The sequence below is a fragment of the Nilaparvata lugens genome, chromosome 1 (genome assembly GCF_014356525.2).
Source record: "Nilaparvata lugens isolate BPH chromosome 1, ASM1435652v1, whole genome shotgun sequence".
Taxonomy (NCBI): domain Eukaryota; kingdom Metazoa; phylum Arthropoda; class Insecta; order Hemiptera; family Delphacidae; genus Nilaparvata; species Nilaparvata lugens.
The window spans coordinates 31,277,336-31,300,900 of NC_052504.1; positions in this window are offsets into that span (position 1 = coordinate 31,277,336).

Below are 23,565 nucleotides of genomic sequence, written 5' to 3' on the forward strand. Positions count from 1 at the left end.
GTTTTGTTTCGGAATTGATTATATGTTTATTTCGATGATAAGTTATAATTAATATAATTGATGCAGTTGAATTAAACAGTTGAAATTTGACATCTCATAATAATTTGATTGTGAGAGTTGGAAGTTTTTTTTCATATCCAACATGGAGATTGATGATAATACTAGCAACTAATTTGTTTAATTTGACATTGTTCATATCCTCCATCCCTAAGTAATAGAACTTGAAAGAAGAATGAGTTCATTCCGCGAAACAAAGCATGACAGTCAATATAACGCTGTGGTATACATTAAAACGTGTTCAAAATAATAACAATCAATACTGAGGAGAGAATGTTCTTCGGTGGTTTATGATTGAAAAGAGAACGCAATAGATTGTAGATTAGATTCTATAGATTATCTCAATAATTTTCATAAACTTTTAGTATTTTTCGCTTGAATTGACTACAGTTTATTGATGGAATGGCACTCAGTAATAATTCCAAAGAGGATATGATACTATTTTTTCTATGGTAGTACGAATTATTAGCATGTTGATACTCAAGTAGAGTCAATTCAAGTCAAGTTCAATACATCCACTACTAGCCCTTTTTCACCTGTCTATTCTATTTCTATTATCTAATAATTGACGTTTATTTACACATCCTCTCTCTACCTGTTCGTTTCTGTATATCATCATATTTAATATTTAATTTAGGAAAATAATTATTAGTGATCATTATTATCAATCATTGTGATATTCAATGAACGAGTACGAGGAAAATCTGTGAGATGTGGTAATTTGGTAGGGATAATCTTGTAGAGGTGAAATTTGTTATTGTAATACAAGTAGGCCTAGAATCATTCTTAAGAGGCACTAAATTCCAGAACACGTCTCGACAACGACCCAATTTATACTTCAGGAGTGGATTTTACTACGTAAACGATTGTTGAGATTGTTGAGAGTTAGCTGGCTGAGCTTCCAATACAAACTTTTGTTGAAACCACAACACTGGAAAGAGGACGTTTTAACATTTACTCCTCATTTAAAACTTGTGGCGGAATCATTTGTTTCTTTACTCTGCAGCTCTTGCTTGCCTTTTCGAAACATCGCTGCTGAAGTTTCCGTCCCAGCGTTTTATTAGCCTCATATGGAAATCGATTTTGGAAGTAATTGCAATAGCAGATGTTTTTGGAATTCCAATTAGTTTATGCAAGTTTTTCAAATTGGTTTTCTGGAAAGAGATGGAAGACATTTCTAGTTGAAATCCATTTTACATCGCCTTTTACAACTGTACAGGTGTGGGTTGCATACACTATACATCATTACATCATACAGCTCTGTTCTTTGTAATGAGAATACATTATCATCACTTATTATATCTATAATATCAAGCATGATTGATTGGCCAATCAATTATGGACTATTATCTTAAAATAGATATGCTTTATTCTCAAATCAAAGAATATCAGATAATTCCCACTTCCTGACGTTTTTCTACAGCTTTATAATACGGTCATATGCTATGAGGTTTATTTATGCTATGAGGATCAGTGAGACTATTTATGGAAAATGTAGAAATGAAGAATCACAATAATTGTTGTATCTCTATGTTTGATTCACAACATGTTAATCTACAGACTTACAATATTGAACTCTATAGGTGATACGCTGGATATACGCCATGAAAATCCATAATACATATTATACAATACTACAGGCTCATGTATTTGTTGGAGTCTTTTGAATGATGCTGCGATTATTCTATTGCTCTTCATAGACTCCAGGGACCAACTTTTAACACATCCCTTAGAATCGAGATGTGATTGATAGATACTTCGAAAAATGATTGACGATCAGAATACTCCCACTAAATCTTCTACCGTATGATATATTGGCAAACAACACATGTTGTGTTGATATGATGAAGGTATTCAGTCCCCACGCCCTTGATGTTGCTGAATTATTTGTAAGCTATTGAGACCCATACGGTGATTAACGATAGCATAAGTATGCGGGTTGAACCTATCGAGGCAATATTTATGAAAATAACGATTCAACTACGATTTACTGACCAATCTTCTCTAGCTTGTTGTTTTCTTGAGTAACTTTTTCACTACTATTATCCCCACTTACTATAATGTATAGGTCTCCTAAAAGCGAAGGAAGTCAGCGATATTTTAAGTTCAATTCAAATTTTATTTTAATACGTTTGCAATCTCTGTGATGGCTTTATGCTATGTTTTTTGAAAAAAAAAAATATTTCTCGAATTGAAACCTTCACTAACTTATTTCTTCTTGATGTGAAGTAGAAAGGAAAGATTCTTATTTCAATCAACTTTGTTGTCAGTTTATTTTTTGAATCCTAATATATTGTTCAATTCATTATAATTATGTCTTCTTTCTACCGACATAATCAGAAAATGTTTTGTTACATAATATGTCTTAATTCATTGAGAAGTTTGCAACAATACAATACGAGAAAGTCAAGTCAAAGATTCTATGATACTTTGAGTTTGGTTAGGTCGGAACATCGCATGAATATATTTATTCGAAAATGTATTTATGAATTTCTGAGTTCCGAGAATATAAAACTGTGTCCATCTTTCATCAAATGATTTGTATCAATCGGTTTTCTGAGGGATAAGCTAACGCATTCTCGACTAATGAAAGTCTGGTTTGATTCATTACCTTATCATCAGTCCAAAATTAATTTTGTCCTAGAGAAGTTAGTTGAAACCTCCATTTATCGACGAAAAGCCACAGAGCACACTCAGTGAATTTTCAGATAGGTAGCAGAACTTTTGCTTTCAGTGGTCTCGTTTCATCCGGCCAGTGTTTTACATTACTGCTGAGAGAGAGAGAGACGATTTCTGATGCTCACAAAACTAGAGATAACTAAGTAACTTCCTAGAATTTGTCATTTTCCATTCCCTCTCAATAAGGACTTCACCTTTACAAAGACTTTTGACAGTAATTGGAGATCATAGCGAATGCTCTTCGACATGTTTTATATGAATATTGAATATTGTAAATTTTAGTCGAAGAGCTATATAGTGTTTCTTCATTTCTTTCTCAAACCAGATATCAAGCAATAACAAGAATTAACAGTAAATTTATGACTAAAGTGCTTTCATTGTTCTGTTACAATCATAAAAATCTGGTGTGATACACTCACACAACTTTCCTTGCTCATTGAACTGTGAGCCTCATTCTTAAACGAGAATAATTTAGAGGAATAACATAATGACGATTGGCGGTAACATATTTGAAACTACGATCAGACTACTGTATATGTGTATATATATAATTATTTTCAGAGTACTTTTTCCTTTGTGTGAATTGTGAAAATCGATGATTTTTTAAAAGTCGTCAAAACAGCTTTCTACAGATGAAATATCTCGATTATGTGTTCTTTTTATAAACTGCTCTACCTACCTACCTCATGCACGAGAAGGAGTTTACAAAGTCTATTTCTCAAGGATGGGGTGGACCCTATTAGTTTCCAAGGAAAAAGACTCATGTCAGTTGATAGAGCTGATAAATAACTTTACAGGGTATTAATTTTTGAGAAAATCGTGAAAAACATGGTTTTTTATTAATTATTCGCCATTTTTCTCAAGAATATTAAGGAACTCCTGCAATTTTCCCAGAAATGAGACTAATGTCAGTTGATAGGGCTTATAAATAGCTATCCATGGTATAAATTTGAAGAAAATCGTTGGAGCCGTTTTTGAGAAAATCGTGAAAAACATGTTTTTTTAGTAATTATCCGCCATTTTTCTCAAGAATATTACGGAGCTCCTGCAATTTTAACAGAAATGAGACTCATGTCAGTTGATAGCGCTTATAAGTAGTTATCCATGGTATAAATTTGAAGAAAATCTTTAGTGCCGTTTTCGAGAAAACTGTGAAAAACATGGTTTTTTAGTAATTATCCGCCATCTTGAATTGAATTTCATTGAATTTCTTATTGTCGGTTCCTCATGGTATAAGAACCTTAAGTTTAAAATTTCAAGTCAATCGGTTAATTAGGAGTGGAGTTATCGTGTTCACAGACATACACACATACACACACACATACACCCACACATACCAACACCCAAAAATCATGTTCTTGGAATCAGGGAGCCTTGAAACATATTATAGAAAACTTGAAATTGGTGTATCTCAATTTTTTTGGAAAGCAATACTTTCCTTACCTATGGTAGTAGGGCAAGGAAAGTAAAAATTCATGTTGTGTTACAGTAGGAAACCCAGAGAAGCATTCAGTTTGAACTTTTCAAGTTATAACTTTTCAAGTTATAACTTTTCCTTGAAGAATAGGTTTCCTTCAAGTTTCTCCCACGATCTTCAGACACTCGTATCGTAAATCTCACGATTCCTGAATGATCGTAAAGTTGGATGTATACAAAATTGATCCTAATTAATGAGATTGTTATTGATAAAAAATGTAATCTTCTCGATATCCAATCACATCATAATTCTCAAGAATGCCTCCAATAGATCAAGGTAAACATTCTATAAGTCTGATCAATTGAGAAACATTAGGCCCTTGTACCAGTTGAGACTGGTATGTCTTGCCCAAGTCTCATCCATATAGAATGTAGCTTCATTCGGAAGTGAGATCGTGAATCTACCATCTAACAAAGCCTCATTTTGTAATTCTAGAAAGTTTTAGGAAAATATTATGTTTCCTGAGTTGACCAGTTAGATCCCCCACAAACCTAATTCATGAAGAATTGAGCCCAGAACTTCATAAATGGAATTTGTTTAGAATTAGCGGATACTGCTGAGTGTTAATAGAATAAAAATCATAATCATGATAGCCAACATCCGCTATGGAGAAGGTTCATGAAGTAGAGGTGAGTGCTGATCATCAAATCAGAGAGAAATTGATTGAACTGAGATGTTCAACTGCATTTGCTGCTAGCCATTCCATCCAGCCTTTCAGGCTCCTTGTATTGCTTCAATCCTTCCTAGCTTTGTATTCCTTATATTGCTTGCAATGCTTTGCCATTCGATAATTCTAGACAATCTCATCAAATGTGTTCTTTACAAGATTGCAACTGTATTTATTGCCCTTAAAAACTACCCCTTTTTTGAAAGTTTGTAGCTCTGGAACCAACTGCGCGACCACTCAATCTATTGGAAATTTTATTATCTCTAATTTTGTAGGGAATGGTTTTTCTCGAAAAACTAAGGTTCTCGATATTAAATGAAAATATTAAAAAAGTCGGAAATTCCGGGGATTTTGGGGGGTTTTGGGGTTGTAGCTGCCCTCTGGCGTGTCAGCAAATTTCAGATTCGAATACAGCGCCCCAATACATTTAGAACTGTCGAGAAAAATTCTTTCGTGGCTGTTTCCTGATAAACGACCATTTGACTGGACTAATAATATAATAATATTATATTATATATTAGTATTTGGGAGCAAGTGCATCATCAAAGCAGTATGCTTCAAATTAATGACTTACTTGGAGTTGCAGACACCTTTCTTATTCGCAGAAAAGATCGAGCTCTCCATTGTTGTGATCAGAGAGTATAGAATGTATACATTCTACAATTTTAATTCTGTACAGAGGTTGTGATTGGATGTAGCGGAGCAGCATTGATTTTCTTCTGCAGATTTAACATCAAAACTCGAGATAAGTTAGTTTCTGGTTGCGTGACTCTAACCAATGTTTTGTTCTACTTTGATGCTCAATCCAGATCATTTGAGCACTTGAAAACTGGAACTTTAAATAATTTAGTTCACCTCTGTGGAGGTAGAATGAAGGTGTAATATCTTACTTTTGCAATTTTCAAATTCTAATAATATTTTCTTTTGCATTTTCATTTTGTGTATATTGTATTGTGTTGATTTGAATAAAATTGATTACTTGATTGATTGATTGAATTGCTATACAGAAAACATTGCAATTATACTGCTCTATCAACTTAATGTCATCTCATCGTACTTTCCTTGGAACACCCACAGCTACATCATACCAGCATATTCAAACTACATGTAATACTGAAGGAAAGATTACTCTCTATGAAAAGCGCAAAGAAATAGGAATTTTCCTACAACCTTGGAATAAAACTTACAATTCTGATAATTAAGAGCTCTTCAGCTCTTCAACTTATCACTATTTGTGATAAGTTCAACCTTAGCTTCTTTAGCTCGGGATGTGGTTTTTGTGCATGGTTCCACATACTCCAATTTATTTTTTTGTTGATCAAAACTCACCTTTTTTATCTATCATTCTCAATTTCTACATAACACAATATCACAGACTTCCCTATTAAAGTAAAATAAAAAAAACTCTCCTATAAGATATTAAACAAATTTGAATAGTGGTTCTTGGATTGGTTTCCTATTTGATTCGTAATAGTTGATCTTCCACCCAAAAGTAGTGAAGTGGCCGATAGCAAGCAAGAAACAGGAAGATTTTTCAACAATTAAATCCATCCCGAAAATAATGAAGCATTTTTAATACAGTAAGGAGAGGTGATATCAACTGGTACCAATTGAATAGTACTGGAAATTTTATTGTAGAATAATATTCTCAGGCAAATTCCCAATTGTGATATTCGAATTCTTTACAAATTTGATGTAATCTCTGAACGATAAATTAAATTAAAGCTCTGGCTTCACCAAATCCTCATCTAGTTCTAGATGATTCTCATTCCTGTTCAAGGTAACATCTTTTTGTTTTGTTCCTTTTAACTGAGAATGCTCTAAACAGCTCCATGATAAAATAAAGTGTTGTAGTTGAACTCGTAAATACGATTCTCCCCATCACAACATAATAAATAACAATTTTCAAAAATGGATGGTCTTTTAACAAGCATTTTTTGTTCAGTGATCAATTCGATAATGAATGAAGCCACGACTCTCCATTAGAATTGATGACACATGAGAGGAAAGAGGGTAACAAAACAATAAAATCAATAATTATTTATGACCTGCTGATGTTGTGGACTCAGAAAGCAGACCAACAAAAACAATTCAGATATAAATTCGAACTCCGTTTCTGAATGATACGACTTCAAATTAGCTCAATTGATTTACAGTCTGCGCCAAAATAAGGGCATCCATCCATGAAGTGTCGCCTGTCCAGTATTTCCGGTAATTGATAAACGTGCCGACAATATGAAAGCGGTTCAACTCTACACACACAAATTTCAGCGTAATTTTACAAACAGAATTTACAAACCCATCTACATATCTTCAGGAAGAGTAGTCTTGGAAATGATCGGTTTAAACTTTCATAGTGTTTGATATCATCATCATCGTCGTCGTCATGTTCCGGCGTCCATCTATTCCTCGGTCCACCAATACTTCTTCTGCCTAATGGCTCGTGGAGTAGGGCATTTAATGGGAGACGGTTTTTGGCAATCTAAGGACATGATCTGAATACTTATTTCTATATGTTTTTATCAAACTCAGCATTGTTTGTGTTAGATCTTGATGTATATAAATAACATTAATTTTCATTATTTGAAATGCTATGAATTGAATCACAATAGACCGCACATATGAATCGGATGTGTGTTTAGAATGGGTGGTCATATAAATAGAATAAAGAGAGAATACAGTATACTCAAAATACAGTCTATATATCATGAAATTAGTTCAGCAATTGTTGTATTTCTGAGACAGCCAATCCAGAACAATCTGAAACCACCGTCATAAAAACTGCAAAACGTAATAACTTTTATTCTTACCAAGATAAAAGTTGTAAGAACTTTTGTTCTATAAAAACTTGTGGATGAGGATGTTTATATTCATTGTTTTATCGAATGGTTTTTGAGTGGTATAGTAAGCTTTTACTTGAATGAAGAGATTAAACTGTCTCTCCTCAATTCATGCTGAAGTCTTCCAATACTTTGTCAAAATAACTTTCAAACAAGTATTTATAGAAAAAAATATTGTATTGATTAGGACTTACTGAATGATTATTTCATTAGTGAATGAATTATTCGGGATACCATCAACATGATGTTGACTTTTCTACATAAGTTCTTTCGAAGCTACAGATTTTTTCAAGTGACCTTAATTGTAGAGTTCGTAGCCCTTTTTCATCCTCTTTGATGATAGAAGCTCCACCACACAACTCATGATATTCATCCTCTTCCTGGATAAACCTCCAATTCAAATGGATTACGAGTTTACGACGTTCAAACTTGGTTAGATACGCCTCTGGCAATAATAAGCTATTATTAACTTCGACATCGTATTTTCAAAATGAGTTTTTCCTTCCTCGACCAGATTTTGAAAGCTAAGCAGTACGTTTTATCTTTTCCCAACAAAACCAAGTTTCGAAATGAAAATTATTCAGTGAAGTGATTCCCTGATCTGAACAGCGCCTACACAGCGTCTCACTATTTGTACCTCCACATCAACTCCTTGAGCATTATTATCAACGTTTGGCAATTGATTTCTGTAAGTGGACGAAAAGATCGCATCTCATATTTTTATTTATTTGTTTACATTTTATGATACACAAATCAAATCACACATCTCAAAGATGCTTCTTTACTCTATTATTTGGGTTTTGCTACAACACGAGTAACGCTGAAACAAATATGATATCTGTTAATGATTTATCAGTATTAAATAATAGGAATGATATTCACATTTTGTGATGTAGTTAGTAATTACACATTCATATGCCATACATTGTTAAATCAGTGCACATACCCTGGAATTGACGTTATTATGAAATTAATCTCATCGCATCGGATTTGATCATTTCCAGAATTAGTTGCTGTTGTTGATCAATTAGTAAAAATTTAACACTAATCATAATCAGCTTACCACCAATCACTGATTACGTGATTACGGTTACATACTTAACAATGTGAGTTGTCCGATACTGTAACGTATTTTCGAACTGTACAATCCATTCATAAACTACAAATTCTGCAAATCTCCATATTTATTTTTTTCCATAGCTTCCTAGTTTTAATACGTGGTTTTCAGAAATAGACTACCGTATCCTGTTGTAACCTTTTCACTCGCAACCAAACCGAATGAATGTTTTCAGCAACGCAGCGCATATCGGTCCAATCGGATTTGGCACGAGCGTTGCTCGTATTCATTTTCATGGTCTTGTTTAGTTTATTCAACTCGTCACGCGACATTTTGATTGGCAGATGAGCTGCGATATAATCTGATCCAATCAAATAACCGATAAACAATGGGCCACAGCGCCTGTTCCCACTACAGTGCCGGTAGTGAGAATATCAAGAGTCCACTGTCCAATCACAAATCTTGTGGAGCATAAAAATATTCCAGTTGGTACGCTACTCAGAATGCAACAGTTCATTAATTCCGATCATGGTCGAATGAAGATGGCAATCTGATAATTTTTTGTCGATTTCCACTGATTTTACAAATGGTTCTAGGTAAATGATAAGTTTCATCAATAATTCGATTTTATTTTAGGTGGAATTTATATCCTTTACTGTTTTAAATTCACTAAATTATTTCTGAGTTATCTCACTTGAATTATTTCTGAGTAAACTTTTCCATTTCAACTTTTTTCTAATCCTCTACGCTAATCTCAGTCAATGTCATAGACATTCACTTTTAAAATCACATCGATAATTTTTCTAATCATCTTTCCTTACTGGACAACGGCGAATATATCATTAATATCAAAATAAATTACTATTTCAGGGGGGGGGGCAAGTATCCGGTGGCTACTAACATGACAGCCCCTCATCACAGCCTCATCCTACCGGGCTGAAACTGTTGCTAAACATTATTAACTGCAGTAGTATCACATCTGCTATGAATATAATGTTGTTACTGCTTTTTAAACACTTTATTCTAGTTGCTCTGACAAACTTCTAACGTGCCATGGTTTTTCGATTATATCTCGGCTCATAGGGCACATACAGCCTTCTGGTTTCCACTAGCTGATTGGTACCATCTGACACTACAATTTAAGTAAAATTTTGATTGAAGGATTCAAGGATTTAAGGATGAAAAACAGGAAAGAGTGTGAGTTGTTCATGATCTTGCTGTTTCGACCCTTTTATATAAAAAAAATCCTTCTTAACTTCATGGACTGGTGTGGTCTAGGAGGTAGAGAGTATGCTTAGCACGCTGATTATGGGTTAGATTCCCCTCATTTCCTCTTTCTTTTGCAAAAATAAGTTTTCCCTATCATTCATATGATTCTATCATACAGCTGTAGCAGCACAAGTAGGCTAGTACTAAATTTATTTTTTCAATAATTTTGTGATGGATGTGTTTTGTCTGAATTAGTGTTGAGAGCAGTATCAATTTTTGATATCTTATTATATTAAGCGAGCAATTTCTGTATACATATCTGGTTATTTCCATATCTGGCTATTTTTATATCTGGTTATTTTTGTTATACGGATCTCGAAAACTGCTCTAACGATTTTCACGAAATTTGGAACATAGTAGGTTTATGATATAAAGATTCGATTGCACTAGGTCTCATTCTTTGGAAAACTCGCTGAACGACATTAATTCATCCTTGGAAAACAGATGATAATTTCGTCGCCTCTCGATAACAGAAGATGCGTGTGGCTGTGTGGGAGAGAGACAGAATTATTTCCAGCTGTGTAATCATAATCAATCAGCAGAAAATTTTATCTAGCTAGACAATTTAATCGATTTGATCAACATAATCTGATTTGTTGACATGACATGATAATCCTCCTAAACTAGAGTATATCATAATTTTCGAAGTTGATCATTATTCGACCATTTCAAGTGATTAGTAAGTGTTATTTTGTTATTCAATTTGGTTTGTATAACTTATAATCTAAATTATTAATTTTTTGTTTTCAAATGTTTGAACAGAAAATTGAACCTGAATTCAAGTGTATGGAACATAATCTACTTTCTGGACTATTTATAGTGTATAAATCAAAATTCGGAAAAAAACAATTTTGGGTTGTGCCTATTAGTAATTCCCCAATCATTTAAAAGAATTGTGTTCGGTCTATCAAAAGTCAATAAATAAATAACGAGCGAAGCTCGGTGCTCCGATATTCAATTTATATTAATCACTTACAGGGCAATGGGATAATAATATAACATCTATCATTGAATTCTTTAGCATTTATCATTGATTTTATAACTGAATTTTCCATTCCGTCACTGTTGAGTCTTGAGTTAGCTCGTTTCCATTCATTGGATTTCTACGTGAATTTAGAGTGTAACACTACACTCTCATCCTTACAGGATCTCTCTGTCGAAAAAGCCATAAGCATAAATAAAAACAAGTGTAACATTTAAATGAATCTAACAATCTTCGACTTCCATTTTAATTAGTTCAACGACTAGGAAATTCCCAAAGTCTCTGTGTGGTCAAGAACTTGCTTCTAGGAGATTTTGTTCACATTTTTAGATAGTGAATAATTTTAAGTGAAAACTAAAAAGATAAAAATAACATTAATTTTAAAAAAATATCAACACTTTTGAGAATTCACTAAAAAGAAGAAAATAACTTTTTTGATCACACTTGGTTAAAATAAATTCCACTTTATATCCCTGAAAAAATTTCTAATTACAAGTCAAAAGGTAAAATAAAAAGTGTGGCTCAAACTTAGCGAAGCTCGGTACCCCGACATTGAAGCTTAATCAAGCTTGAGCCACACTTTTATCGTTTGACTTGTAATAAGAAATTTTTTTCAGGGATATAAAGTGAAATTTTTTTGCAACCAAGTGTGATCAAAAAAGTTATTTTCTTATTTTTAGTGCATTTTTAAAAGTGTTGATATTCTTTTAAAATAAATGTTATGAATAACTTCATAAATGAACAAACCCGGGCTTACAGAATACAGCACTTACTGAAGCTCAAACTATAGGCTACTAGCAATGATGTCAGTCTGAATGATATAACCAGATGATAAGCAATGGAATAGGAAATAGCAGGGCTGCATTTTCAACAGGTCCAACAAGGTACTAGACCTTGTTTAGAGTAGAAATCAAATATGAATTATTGGTCAACCTCACTTTGGATTCATAATGGAGGAAAAACAAGAACAAGCCGTAGGAAAAAACAAGAACAAATATCTAGAGTTTAATCGGATAGACAATTTTATGGATTTTACATGAGAACTTTGGATTATATCTCCAGAATTTTGAATTTTTGGAGTACTGGAATACGATTCAAGTACTAGAACACATTACGCACCAAGGTTTTGTGACATGGAAATCTATTTATGATATAGGCCCAAAGTTCAACGGGAAATAATGAAAAGCAGTTTTACAATCCAAGCTGCGAGCTATTTATGTAGAAAGCAGAGTAAAAAGTTTGGGTACCAGTAGTTATAATTTAATTCTCTGTTGATTACTGTTTCTTTTAGTATATTCCTATATTCTCTGCTGTGAATTCCTAGAAGCTTTGTTGTAGGCATATGCGACTCATGGGACTCATAACTTTTCCACTCACGCCTGATTATGGTGTTGCTGCTCCCTCTTCCCTCCCTGTTGCTGCACTCGTGCCTAATCACATTTGCCACCGATTTTCACCTCAGTTGATTGCGTTCCTAAGGGATGCGCGAGTTCAGTGGTGGATTTTTGGAATTCACGCATATTTTTTACAATGAACTGGTAAATGAGCGTAGCTGGAGAAATGATATTTGAGAAGCGAAACGTTTTATCCTGTGTGGAGAGAACTGAGATTCTACAACATATCAGATGAATTAGCAATGAATGTGATAGAATTCGAGGAATTCAGAATCAAGATCCTTGATTACTGTTCCTATAAGATCAACCAATTTGTTTCAGGAATACTTTTTCGATCTTCTTCGAATATGAGAATTCAGGATGAATTATTATACACGTTATTCTCGTTTGAATACAGACAATCAAAAGATTGCACAACGCGCGACGCTATATATCACAGTTGCATCTAAAAGAGTTTAAAAGGGTTTTGAGCCCAGTACGATACAAATTATATTTGAGGTTTCCAGGGAAAATCCAATGAACCTAGAATACATTGTATCCTATACCTAAGTTATGTACCTAGATTGAGGATGTATTTTAGGAACATTGAGAAAGGCTTTTATAAATAAACGATAACAATTAGTATATCATAGGTTGAAGTGACCTATAAATCAATCAATATTCATCAACAACTGTAGTAAACTATCGATGAATTACACTTACTAAACATTTTTTCCATCTCGTGGGCTTCAACCCATGAAATAATTATTACAATAATGATTGATCATCAAGAAATAAATGTTATTCGTTTAAAATTATAAGACCATGAACATTGAAACTGACATGGTTCTATATTAATTTGTATATGGAACCTTTTTATTTTCTTCAGAACGTGCTGGTCTAGAATTCAATTCTGTAAGGAATTAGATTTTGGGCTAGAACATTCTATCAAGTCTTCATTTCAAATCTTTACTTGAATAAATTACTTTTCTGCTATGATGACACTGCGTATCAATATTTTAGGTCAATTTATACATATTCTCAATGGTACGTTTAACTCGTACATTTTAAGTCACATGATTATATATCAAGGAACCAACATTAAATGATGTTGAAGAAGGGTCACACAAGACAAGATTGACAAAATTGTTCAACTTAACTATATTTCGAGTACGTATCTAGAAAAAGTTCAAAACCCTCATTTTTTCCCTTGGCAAAGGCAAATTTAATGCTTGAAAAGTGATGTAGAGTTTGCTTCTGTTCGTTTCAACTTATGAAACAAGACTGAATTAACGATCGGCAAAGCTCTCAAGCTCCGTTTAAGTTGTGATGAAGATTTTAATAAGAAGTAACAAATGGACATTAGGAGTTGAAGGGTTCTTCAGAAACAAAATCTAATTCCGAGGAACCCCTTTTTAACTGCTTGCTCATACCCTCTCCTCATACCCTCACCAACAATCTTGTGAAATGATGTTACAGCGTTACAGCAGCTTGAAAACAGCTTCTAGAAGAACTTCGTCCACCTTGCATAAATAATTCAAAAGTATTACTAAACTTCGGAAAGTATTCCACCCAATTCTATACTCTATGATGATGTTTTGCATTAAAACATTCTCCTTGAATAATAAATGATCGGAAACCGATTATCCTCTTTATATTCTGCTTAGTAACCAGGAATGGAATGAATAATGAGTCCTTCGACTCTCAAGTGGAAGATAAAGTGAAGAATGGTTCTAAGAATTTTGGGTTTGTAGAGAAGAACATTAGTCTTATTGTTTCCTAGAGATAATATTTTTCATACTCAAAAAATGAGTCGAATCTATTTCTTACTGTTAAAATGGAATCTGTGATAAATTTGAAGAGGAGAGTTTTGAATCGACAAGGTATTTTTCTACTTGTTATTTTGAACATATCTTTTCAACAAAATTATCCTCATCCTTCCTCTAGTAAGATTACAATAGACTCAATATTCAAGGAAAGTAGGATGAGAATATTCTCCTCCACTTAACTGATCTGTTATCATGGTGCGAATAAATTATTTTTTCATATGAATTATGGCTTCACGAAGAATTTCTGTACCTCCACACTAGGCATTCCAGCTCCAAATTACATGGAATAGTAACCAGAATATTATTATAATCCTAACAAGCAAGAGTTACCTTCCTTTTCAAACGACCTCTTAAGAATAATAGAATAATCAACCTGGTTAAATTGAGTGAGCTTTTCCTAATTTTTCAAAAACGACATTCCGCGTGTTACAGTATGTCCACATTTTGATGACAATGGTGTAATGGGGTATGGAGTATGATTTATGAGGAGCGCATCCCTTCATTCACTATGTAGTGAAGAGGAAATGAGATGTCTGTCGGGATGAGTGTTTTCTTGCAGATAAAACAAAAAACGTTTCAGTTGGAGTAACACAAGTTCATTTACAAACGTGAAACATCCTTAATGGAGCAACTAGACACTCATTCAACACCGAAGAAGAAAAAAATGAAGGAATGGAAAATGGCTAGCTAGTGGAGGAGTCGGTGACGGACTTGCTGCTAGCAAGATAATATTCCGCTCTGGCATTACTTATCCTCCACTCATATCAACACTACAACACTTAATTTCGCTTAGCTAACTTCACTCCCAACTGGAAGCAACATTGATACGAGTATAAATAGGAATACAAAAATTGCATACATGGCTTTCGGATATTAAAATTTAAGAAGAAGTATCAACTTTGAGAAGAAGAGTAGAAATTATCTAGTATGTAAGACTAACCGAACCGATTAGGATAGTAGTAGAAGAAAAGAAAACTTTGTTTTTCATGAAAACTTCATTAATTTACCATTAATAAAACTGATGTATCAAACAATTCGGATTTGCTTAAAGCCTTACATGTCTTACATCAAGGCGAAACGTTTTTTCTATATTATTCCTTTTCCCGTTTTTTTCTGAATAAATGTTTATGGAGGATCATAAATGATGAAAAAACCGGATCAAGGCAAAAAAATGTTAGCAGGTACATTGGTAGTATGAAAACAAAAGAGGGCACGGTTTTGAAAGATGGTAACGAGGTTTGTAATTATCTAAATAAGCTCTTCCAGGAAGTTGGCTCAAACATTGAAGACTCAGTTTTGAATGGTTTAAAAAAATCATGTGTTGAAACAGAAAATGACTCAAGCCATATTGAAAAGATGGTTGTTGTTCCTCTCACAGAAACAGAATTTCTCGAAATGATTCATTCCCTGAAGAGTAAGAGGGCAACTGGTCTTGATGGGATCTCCACTGTTGTTATAAAAAGTATTTAATTGCTCCACTAACAGTATTGGTGAATAAGTCCTTCGAGTGGAGTGTTTCCTCAGAAATTGAAAGAGTCGAAGATAGTGCCAATCCACAAGAGTGGAAAGAAAATTTGGCAAATTTCGACCAATCACTATAGGGAATGCACTGGGCAAAATCTATGAAAAAGCAATGTTAGTTCGTTTCGTTGAGCATCCTTTTGAAATGGAATTTTATCATCCAAGCAACATGGATTTCAGAAGGATAAATCAACAAGGTGAGCCATTGCGTCTCTTGTGGAGAATGTAATAGATAGAATGGATAATGGTGAAAAGGCAGTTGGGGTTTTTCTCGATATGAGCAAAGCTTTCGATTGTGTGGACCACACTATCTTGTTGAAAAAAATTGAATATATGGGAGTTGCTGATGTGGAACTTGATGGTTCAAATCATATCTTGTGGGTAGAAGTCAGTGTGTGGAGATAACTAAAGAGGAAAATGGACAAAAAATTAAATACAGATCAAATAATCTTACAATAAAACAGGTCTACCACAGGGTTCGATCCTCGGACCATTATTATTCATTTTATATGTGAACGATTCACCACAAATAATAACAAGTGGTAAAATTTTAATGTATGCTGACGACACATCCTACGTTTGTAGTGCAAAGGATGCAGAAAATTTAGAATTATTAGGTACTTTTACATAGTCAATATACATCATGCCATAGCCCAATTCCTCAGTCAACATAACCTCAAAGTAAACGAAATTAGAACGCAGTTCTTGCAGTTCAAACATAGAAATAATTACAGAGAACTTGAAGAAATAAACGTTCAAATAAATGGAGTGAATTTTGAACAACCTCTGTCTGTGAAATTTCTAGGTGTCTTGCTGCACCAGAACTTGTCTTTAGATAACTATATTGATCAAGTGCTGTAAAATATCATCTGGAGTATTTGCACTCAGGCAGATTTCAAGATTAAGTACTGGGAACACTATCTCAACATGTACAGTTTATCATTATGTAATGTCGCATATTCGGTATGCAATATTGGTATGGGGCGGCTCCAGTCTCAAAAATTTAGATAGATTTTTTAGAATGCAAAAGAGAGCTGTGAGAGCAATAAAAGGTCTTAAGCCATTAGAGTCCTGCAGAGAGTATTTTAAAGATCTAGGACCACTAACTGTCCCTGCACTGTACATTTTCGAAGTGATTATGTATATAAGAGATAAGAACTTGACGTACATAATTATGACACAAGAAATAAGAGAATTTTCTGCACAATACCACAGGACAACTCAGTATGAGAAAAAGCCTTCTTATATGGGTATCATCAAATTTATGAGTAAACTGCCTGCCGTCAGCTTTGAAAGAAAATGAGAATAAGAATATTTTAAAAAAGCTATTGGAAAATATCTAGCAAACGGGGTATACTACAGTATTCAAGAATTTATGGATGAAGAATGAGGCTTTTGGGTGGGTTAAATTGTAATGTACATTGTAGAATGTGATGTATAAATATGTTTATTTGTATTCTTCTATTATTTGACAAATAGTAGAACGATTTCCCATACTCTTTTAAGAGTCTCCAGGAAGAAAATTTAATCAAATCAAATCAAATTCTTTCGCACTCTTTTTTCTTCTCAACAACTTACGGAGAAGAATCTCTATCAATGCTGCAGAAGCATTATTACGAAGCTGGTGTGAGATTTCCATCAGCAGCCTAATCTAATACGGTATCTGTTCCATTTATTGATAATAATTGTTTACATTCTGTCGATGGATGAGGAATATCCGAAGAACACCGAATCATGATTGAGAGATCGTTTCAAAATCAACTTAAACATTCCAAAGTCAACATTCACTTGATCTTTACTTAAGCAGTACTTCGTAGTATAATAAAACAGCTCGAAAATCATCTAAAGTCTACATTACTAAATCATTCGAAATAGTCCAAAAGTGCTTGCAAACCTTTCGTCTTCATTTCTTGATTGATAACGAGTCATATAAATTATAAGTAATATTGATCAATCACACTGTTCGGCATATCCAATTAAATGCATGATATAGACTACTCAATTATTTTGACTTGAAACGTATAATTCACTTGCGACTGAAACTCATTGTAATACTGAAGAAAATCAATGTGATATAAATTTTGCAGAGATGTTATTGTTATTTCCATCAAGCCTCGTGCGTAGTATTATTTATAATCGGTACATTTGAATGAGTAATGATGCATTCACCAGGTTAAGTATACACGTCTAATTCACAAGGAATGAGAGCCTATTTTAGCAAGATTGATTTACCAGTTTTCATCTATCTATAAATCAAGTGCCCACAGGAAAGAGGGTGACGATGTTAATAAAGTGTGTCGCTGAAATTTGATGTAATGGAACAAAAATAAGTAGTGGTTGATGTCAGGGTTTTTATGTTTTGGGGTCGGAAAGTCACGTGATGGGAGGTAGGATTTTGTTTAAGGAGGGATTATAACTCCTTGATAAGATTGGTTCTCAAAGATGTTATGTGGGTAGCCAATAAGAAAGTTCTAGTAGGTGGTGAACGAGAAAATTCTATTTCGAGGTTTTGCTTTTACACATTCCGAGATTACTGTTATGAGATCGGATATCTGGAGAACCAAATGGAGAAACATTATATTTTACAAGAAAATGTTTTGCCAGAATATCAACTTCAGACTACAATTTCGGATTATTATAGCCTCGTGTATTATAACCCCTTGAAACCCTTTGTAACGGTCATGATGGTCGTATTATTTCTTTTTTCATAACATCTATACTCTGTTTTATCAATAAATCATTTATCAGTAAACTGTAAAAAATTAAAATAAATTATTACCATCATTGGTACCTTATCTTAAATAGCACTCTCACTGGTTAATACTATCTAATTACCTCAACGTTTTGTGGTAAATTCAAATTAAAATATGAAGTGCAATTATTATTGTACAAGCGAATGAATTCAACTACGGTAGTATGATTTTTCCTCAATTGAAATTTATTTAAATGAGTTTTTACGAAGTTCTCCTATACCCTAGATATCGCTAATGGATATCCAATAAAGATCAATAAGATCAATAAATAAATCTTCAAGATGTCTTTCCACGACGACTGTAAGATTAATTTAGCGCATATCACCTCATAAAAATGCAAATGATCCATCTCAATCTTATATTCCTTTCTTCTTGAGGTCCACCTACTGCGATGTCTTCCCTCATTCAACCAATCAAAATGGCTGCCGCAGAAAATCAGCCATTTGTCATCTACCCTCGTTATATTGAACTTTCTGAGATATGCATAATGAGTTGAGCTCTTCACTTGCTTCAACATGAAAAATCTTAGTATCTTTTTTATTCTTCTGTTTCCTATTCTTTGGTGGAGTACTCTATACTTATCCCATTGGAATACAGGTATTGTACCTACCACGTCATTATAATGAGGTGGAGAAAAGGGTTTCTAGGCTAGTCTCTTTCATGCTTATTGTAATAAATATCTACTAGAGTCGCGATTAGCATTACCATACCGAATGTTCAATAGAAATCATTAGTGAATCTCATAGGAATCACAGTGAATCTCACTTGATTGTTAGTTTTTGGTCAGAGAAATGCCAAAACCGGAATCTAGACTACTTCACAGGGCAAGTTCACTGACTAGGAAGGCTGATTTTAAAAGGTTAATCCAATGTAAAGCAAATTTATGATAGTTGTAATATATTTTCTACCATGGAATCCATCATTCACATCTTTGTAATGCCTAAACGTGATCAACATTCCAAATGTGAGTGAATTTCCATCACTATATAGCCTAAAAGTCTGAATCACACTAGCATAGGCTAGAAACAATAAATACTATTGATAAAATACACCATTCAAAAAATTCGAAAATAAAATCTAGTCAACAATAATCAATCAATTACTTCTACATTATTTATATATATATATATTATATATATTTGGTCTTTGTTTTATAGAAATCTGTCTCCATTGTTCTGAAAGCTCCGTGAAGATTGTAGGCTACTGATGTAACCGCTAATTGTATTATTGTTTCTAGTATTCAGTTGCATTATTATTTTCATGCATTTCTGATGAATTTTGGATGTTGAGGAACATGCAAAACAGATTTGGTGGAATGAAAAATATCGTTCCCAACTCAGCCGCTAAAATATGTTTGCAAAATCCTCCCTCCCTTCTTCCACCCTTTACGCCGCCAATCCATAGAGCAAGCGAAGTAAACTGAAAAAACAATAATTAGAGCCAACAGAATTTAATAAACAAAGTTTATCGTACCGTACTTACTTAATATCAGCGACAAATTCTTCTCGAAAAGTTTCCAGAAGTTATCGTAGTTTTTCAATTGGGAAGTTGTAGAGTAGTTGCCGACGGGTTTATGATTGAAAGAGCTTGTGAAAACATCGATCAAGATGCCGTGTAGCACAAGGGTTTGTGTCCAAGTGTCCCTTCAGCACTATCGAACATTGTCACAGTAGCTCGAGCGGTCTGCTGTAGTGCGTCTGTGGCGGGCGGACTGGAGATGCACCGATGTCCGAAGTGATAAGAGCGAGCAGCGAACACCGACTGGACTGGCGACGCGCAGCGCGCAGCCAACATTAGTGCGAAACCCGCGCATGCCAACAAGCCTGCCATTCCAGCCGAATTTCATCAACACGTATCGCATGAATGAACAAAAAATTGTTGTTGTTCCACACAACTACGCCCGCATCATCGATAAAGAGTTTCCATAAATCAAGTCCAACTTCCTCAAAGTCAACCTGCTAGTTTTGTTTTCTGAGCCGAGCGATGTTTTGTTTTGTCTTCTCTGTCTCTCTCCAATTTATTCTGGCTCGAAAATTCAACCTGTCCTCATCAATCTGGATAATAACATAGAAGCAGAGTTCAACGATTTAACACGAATAACTTTCCAAATCACAATTTAAAAATAAATTAATTTGTGTCCACCTATTTCAAGAGGAAAATAAATATTTCTGTCTAACGATAATAAAATGCAGAATTTTAAATATTATTTGCCTCTTAAAAACTGAACATTGTAAATTATTTTTCCTAGTAGGCCAATAACACTAATTCTAGCAGAATTCGGTATCTATAAACGTATTGTATCTCACTATTCATTTTAAAAGGCAATACATAATTTATTTTCTTAGATATCAGTTCCTTTGTAAGACTACGGTAATCATTGAAGTTTCTAAGATTTTTGAAGAATCTGAAATTGTAACCGAGTCTTTTCAAATAGAGGCACCGTACCAAGGATCTTATCTCATCAATGCAGGAATAGTTTAAGTGTTTCTTTATTAGTGTGTTTCCTTACAACGTTCTACAATATTGAAAAAATGAATAATACCTCTCAAGTATATTTTTGAAATGTTTTACTTATTCACCACATATTTCAACCACTCCCCACTTGAAATTGGCTGGAACATGTTGTGGTCAACCAAGACATTTCAAAAGGATATTTGAGAAATCAAATCCATCCTATTCATCTTTATTATATATGTACAAAAAAACTTGAAAGTTAATTCATCACTGTAGGTACCGAAGTAGGATAGGTCCACATTTAAAAGGATGGCAGCTTATAATCATAACCTCAAAAAGTAAACTATTATGGTTTCAGTTGTAAATACAGTATTGTAAAATTGAAAGTACCTATCGTTTCTATAGTGAGGTCCATGTTATAATGGCAGTGTTTGACTGGCTATCCTTGTCTATCATACAACGAAGCGGATAGCGTTATCTCTTTCTCGCTTTGATCTGTTGCCAGATCGTTTTTAACAATGTTGAATTAATAATTAATTAACGAAGTATTTCATCTTACTTATTGTTGAAATTCATTATAAAATTATTGAAATAGTATATTTCGCACCTAGAGCAGAAAAACATTTTTGCCCGTGGTGCGAACGATATTTTTCGCCACACTACAGGTATTGCTGACAAAATAAATAAAGAATACAAAATAAAGAATACTCGTTAAGCTATCGTACCTATCTCTTGATTTTAGTGGTAGAAGATTTGCAGTCAGGATTTCAGATTCTTTTAAAATTTCACTTGGAATACCACAGTCATCTTCAAGCATTTTTGAAAATTCGGAATGCACTAATCAACAATAAATAATTGAATAAAACTGGTTGCGAAGCGAATTAGTTTGATTCGAAACTGGAACTGAAATCATGGCGACTTCAGCTGATGATGAAAGTGGACACTCGCCCGATCTAGCGGATGACTTATTAACTACTTCCATGAGCGGCTGGAAAGAGACAACTTTCTGGCCTAGACCGGAAAAGAAACCCTTTTCTGACGTCGTCTGCAAACAAGGTCTTTCAGATCTACGTAGGGACTGGAAAACAGCTGCTTTCTGTGCAGTGTGGCGAAAAATATAATTTTTTGCTTAATAAATATAATTGATTGATTATTTTAAACGAGAATGAACAGTTAATATCACATCAATAGACCTGTATCAGCTACCGTCTATAGAAGGCATTGACAAGACAGAGGATCGGCAACGCTGCTCTCCTATCTTTATCCACTGATGCCATTATAACGTGGACCTCACTATAGTCAATGATATTCGTGAGTGAGAACAACAATAATATACTATAACAGTAGTTAGACTATAAAGGCAAACACACACACACACACACACACACACACACACACACACACACACACACACACACACACACACACACACACCACACACACACACACACACACACACACACACACACACAGCAACGGACGTATGCTGCGAGTGCAGATAGAAGGAGGAAAACCCTCTTCACAGGTATTCAAATGTTGCTACGCACAGTTCGTCTGCATATTATTTATCTACTCACATAGTATGCAGACTTTCTATGTTTTTCTCCGTCTGTCTGCTGCTGTAGGCTATGCGCTGGCCTTAGTTTACTCACATGATTTTCAGAATAATTATATAGACTCCACACTCAGAAGTTCTGAATCTTAAGAGCTATCTACCTTCTACATATAAATAAAAGCGAAATGGCATTTACTCACTCACTAATTATCACAATGAACAGAACTAAACATCTACTAGACCAAATACGTTCAAATATTTGACATGTTGTTCAGTTGGCCCTCTAAATGCGCACTAAGAGCAGATTTTAAAATATTCCAAATTCAATTTTGTATTGAGAGTGCTTGAAAATGACGCCAAAGATACAACCAACGTTTCCAGCGTTTTTTGCGTTATTCAGCTTTCCCGAGAGCATAAAATGAATAATGAACAGAAAACGTTTAAATCGGTTACAAAAGATACGCTAGAGTCTAGAGAAGGCTTCAAGATTTTGCTGGCGTTTTCCAGCGTTTTTGCGGTATCCAGATTTTTCAAAAACTAATTAATAATTAACAGAAAATGTTCAAATCAGTTAGAGGATCGGCTTGAGTCTACACTTTGTGTAGTAACAGAGAAGAGGCTTCAAGATTCTGCCAGAGGGGTTTTCGGGAACGAAAAAGTTGAAAAATTTCAACTCGATACACACCGCCTGAAAGTCTGTATTATTGGTTGTTTAATGGGCGCGGAGGAAGCAAACTAAAATAAATAATACGAGTCTGCGAATACAAGTATTTATGGGCGAAGCGAGTCTGCTTTTCACATTTCTGGTTTTGTGGATGATTCTGCCGGGGGTCCAGGGGGCAAAGCCCCCTAGCTAGACGGATAAGGCGAGACTGATTATTAATGTATTAGTGATTTCTTTGAATCTAATTATGAATGTTAATATTCAAAATGTAATTATCACCAATAAACTTCAATGAACTACACAAGGTCTAAGCATCTTTGAAGCTCGGTCATTCAAAACGTCGGTAAGAATAAAGAATAGTAAGGGGTTGAGGCCCTTCTAAACAAGT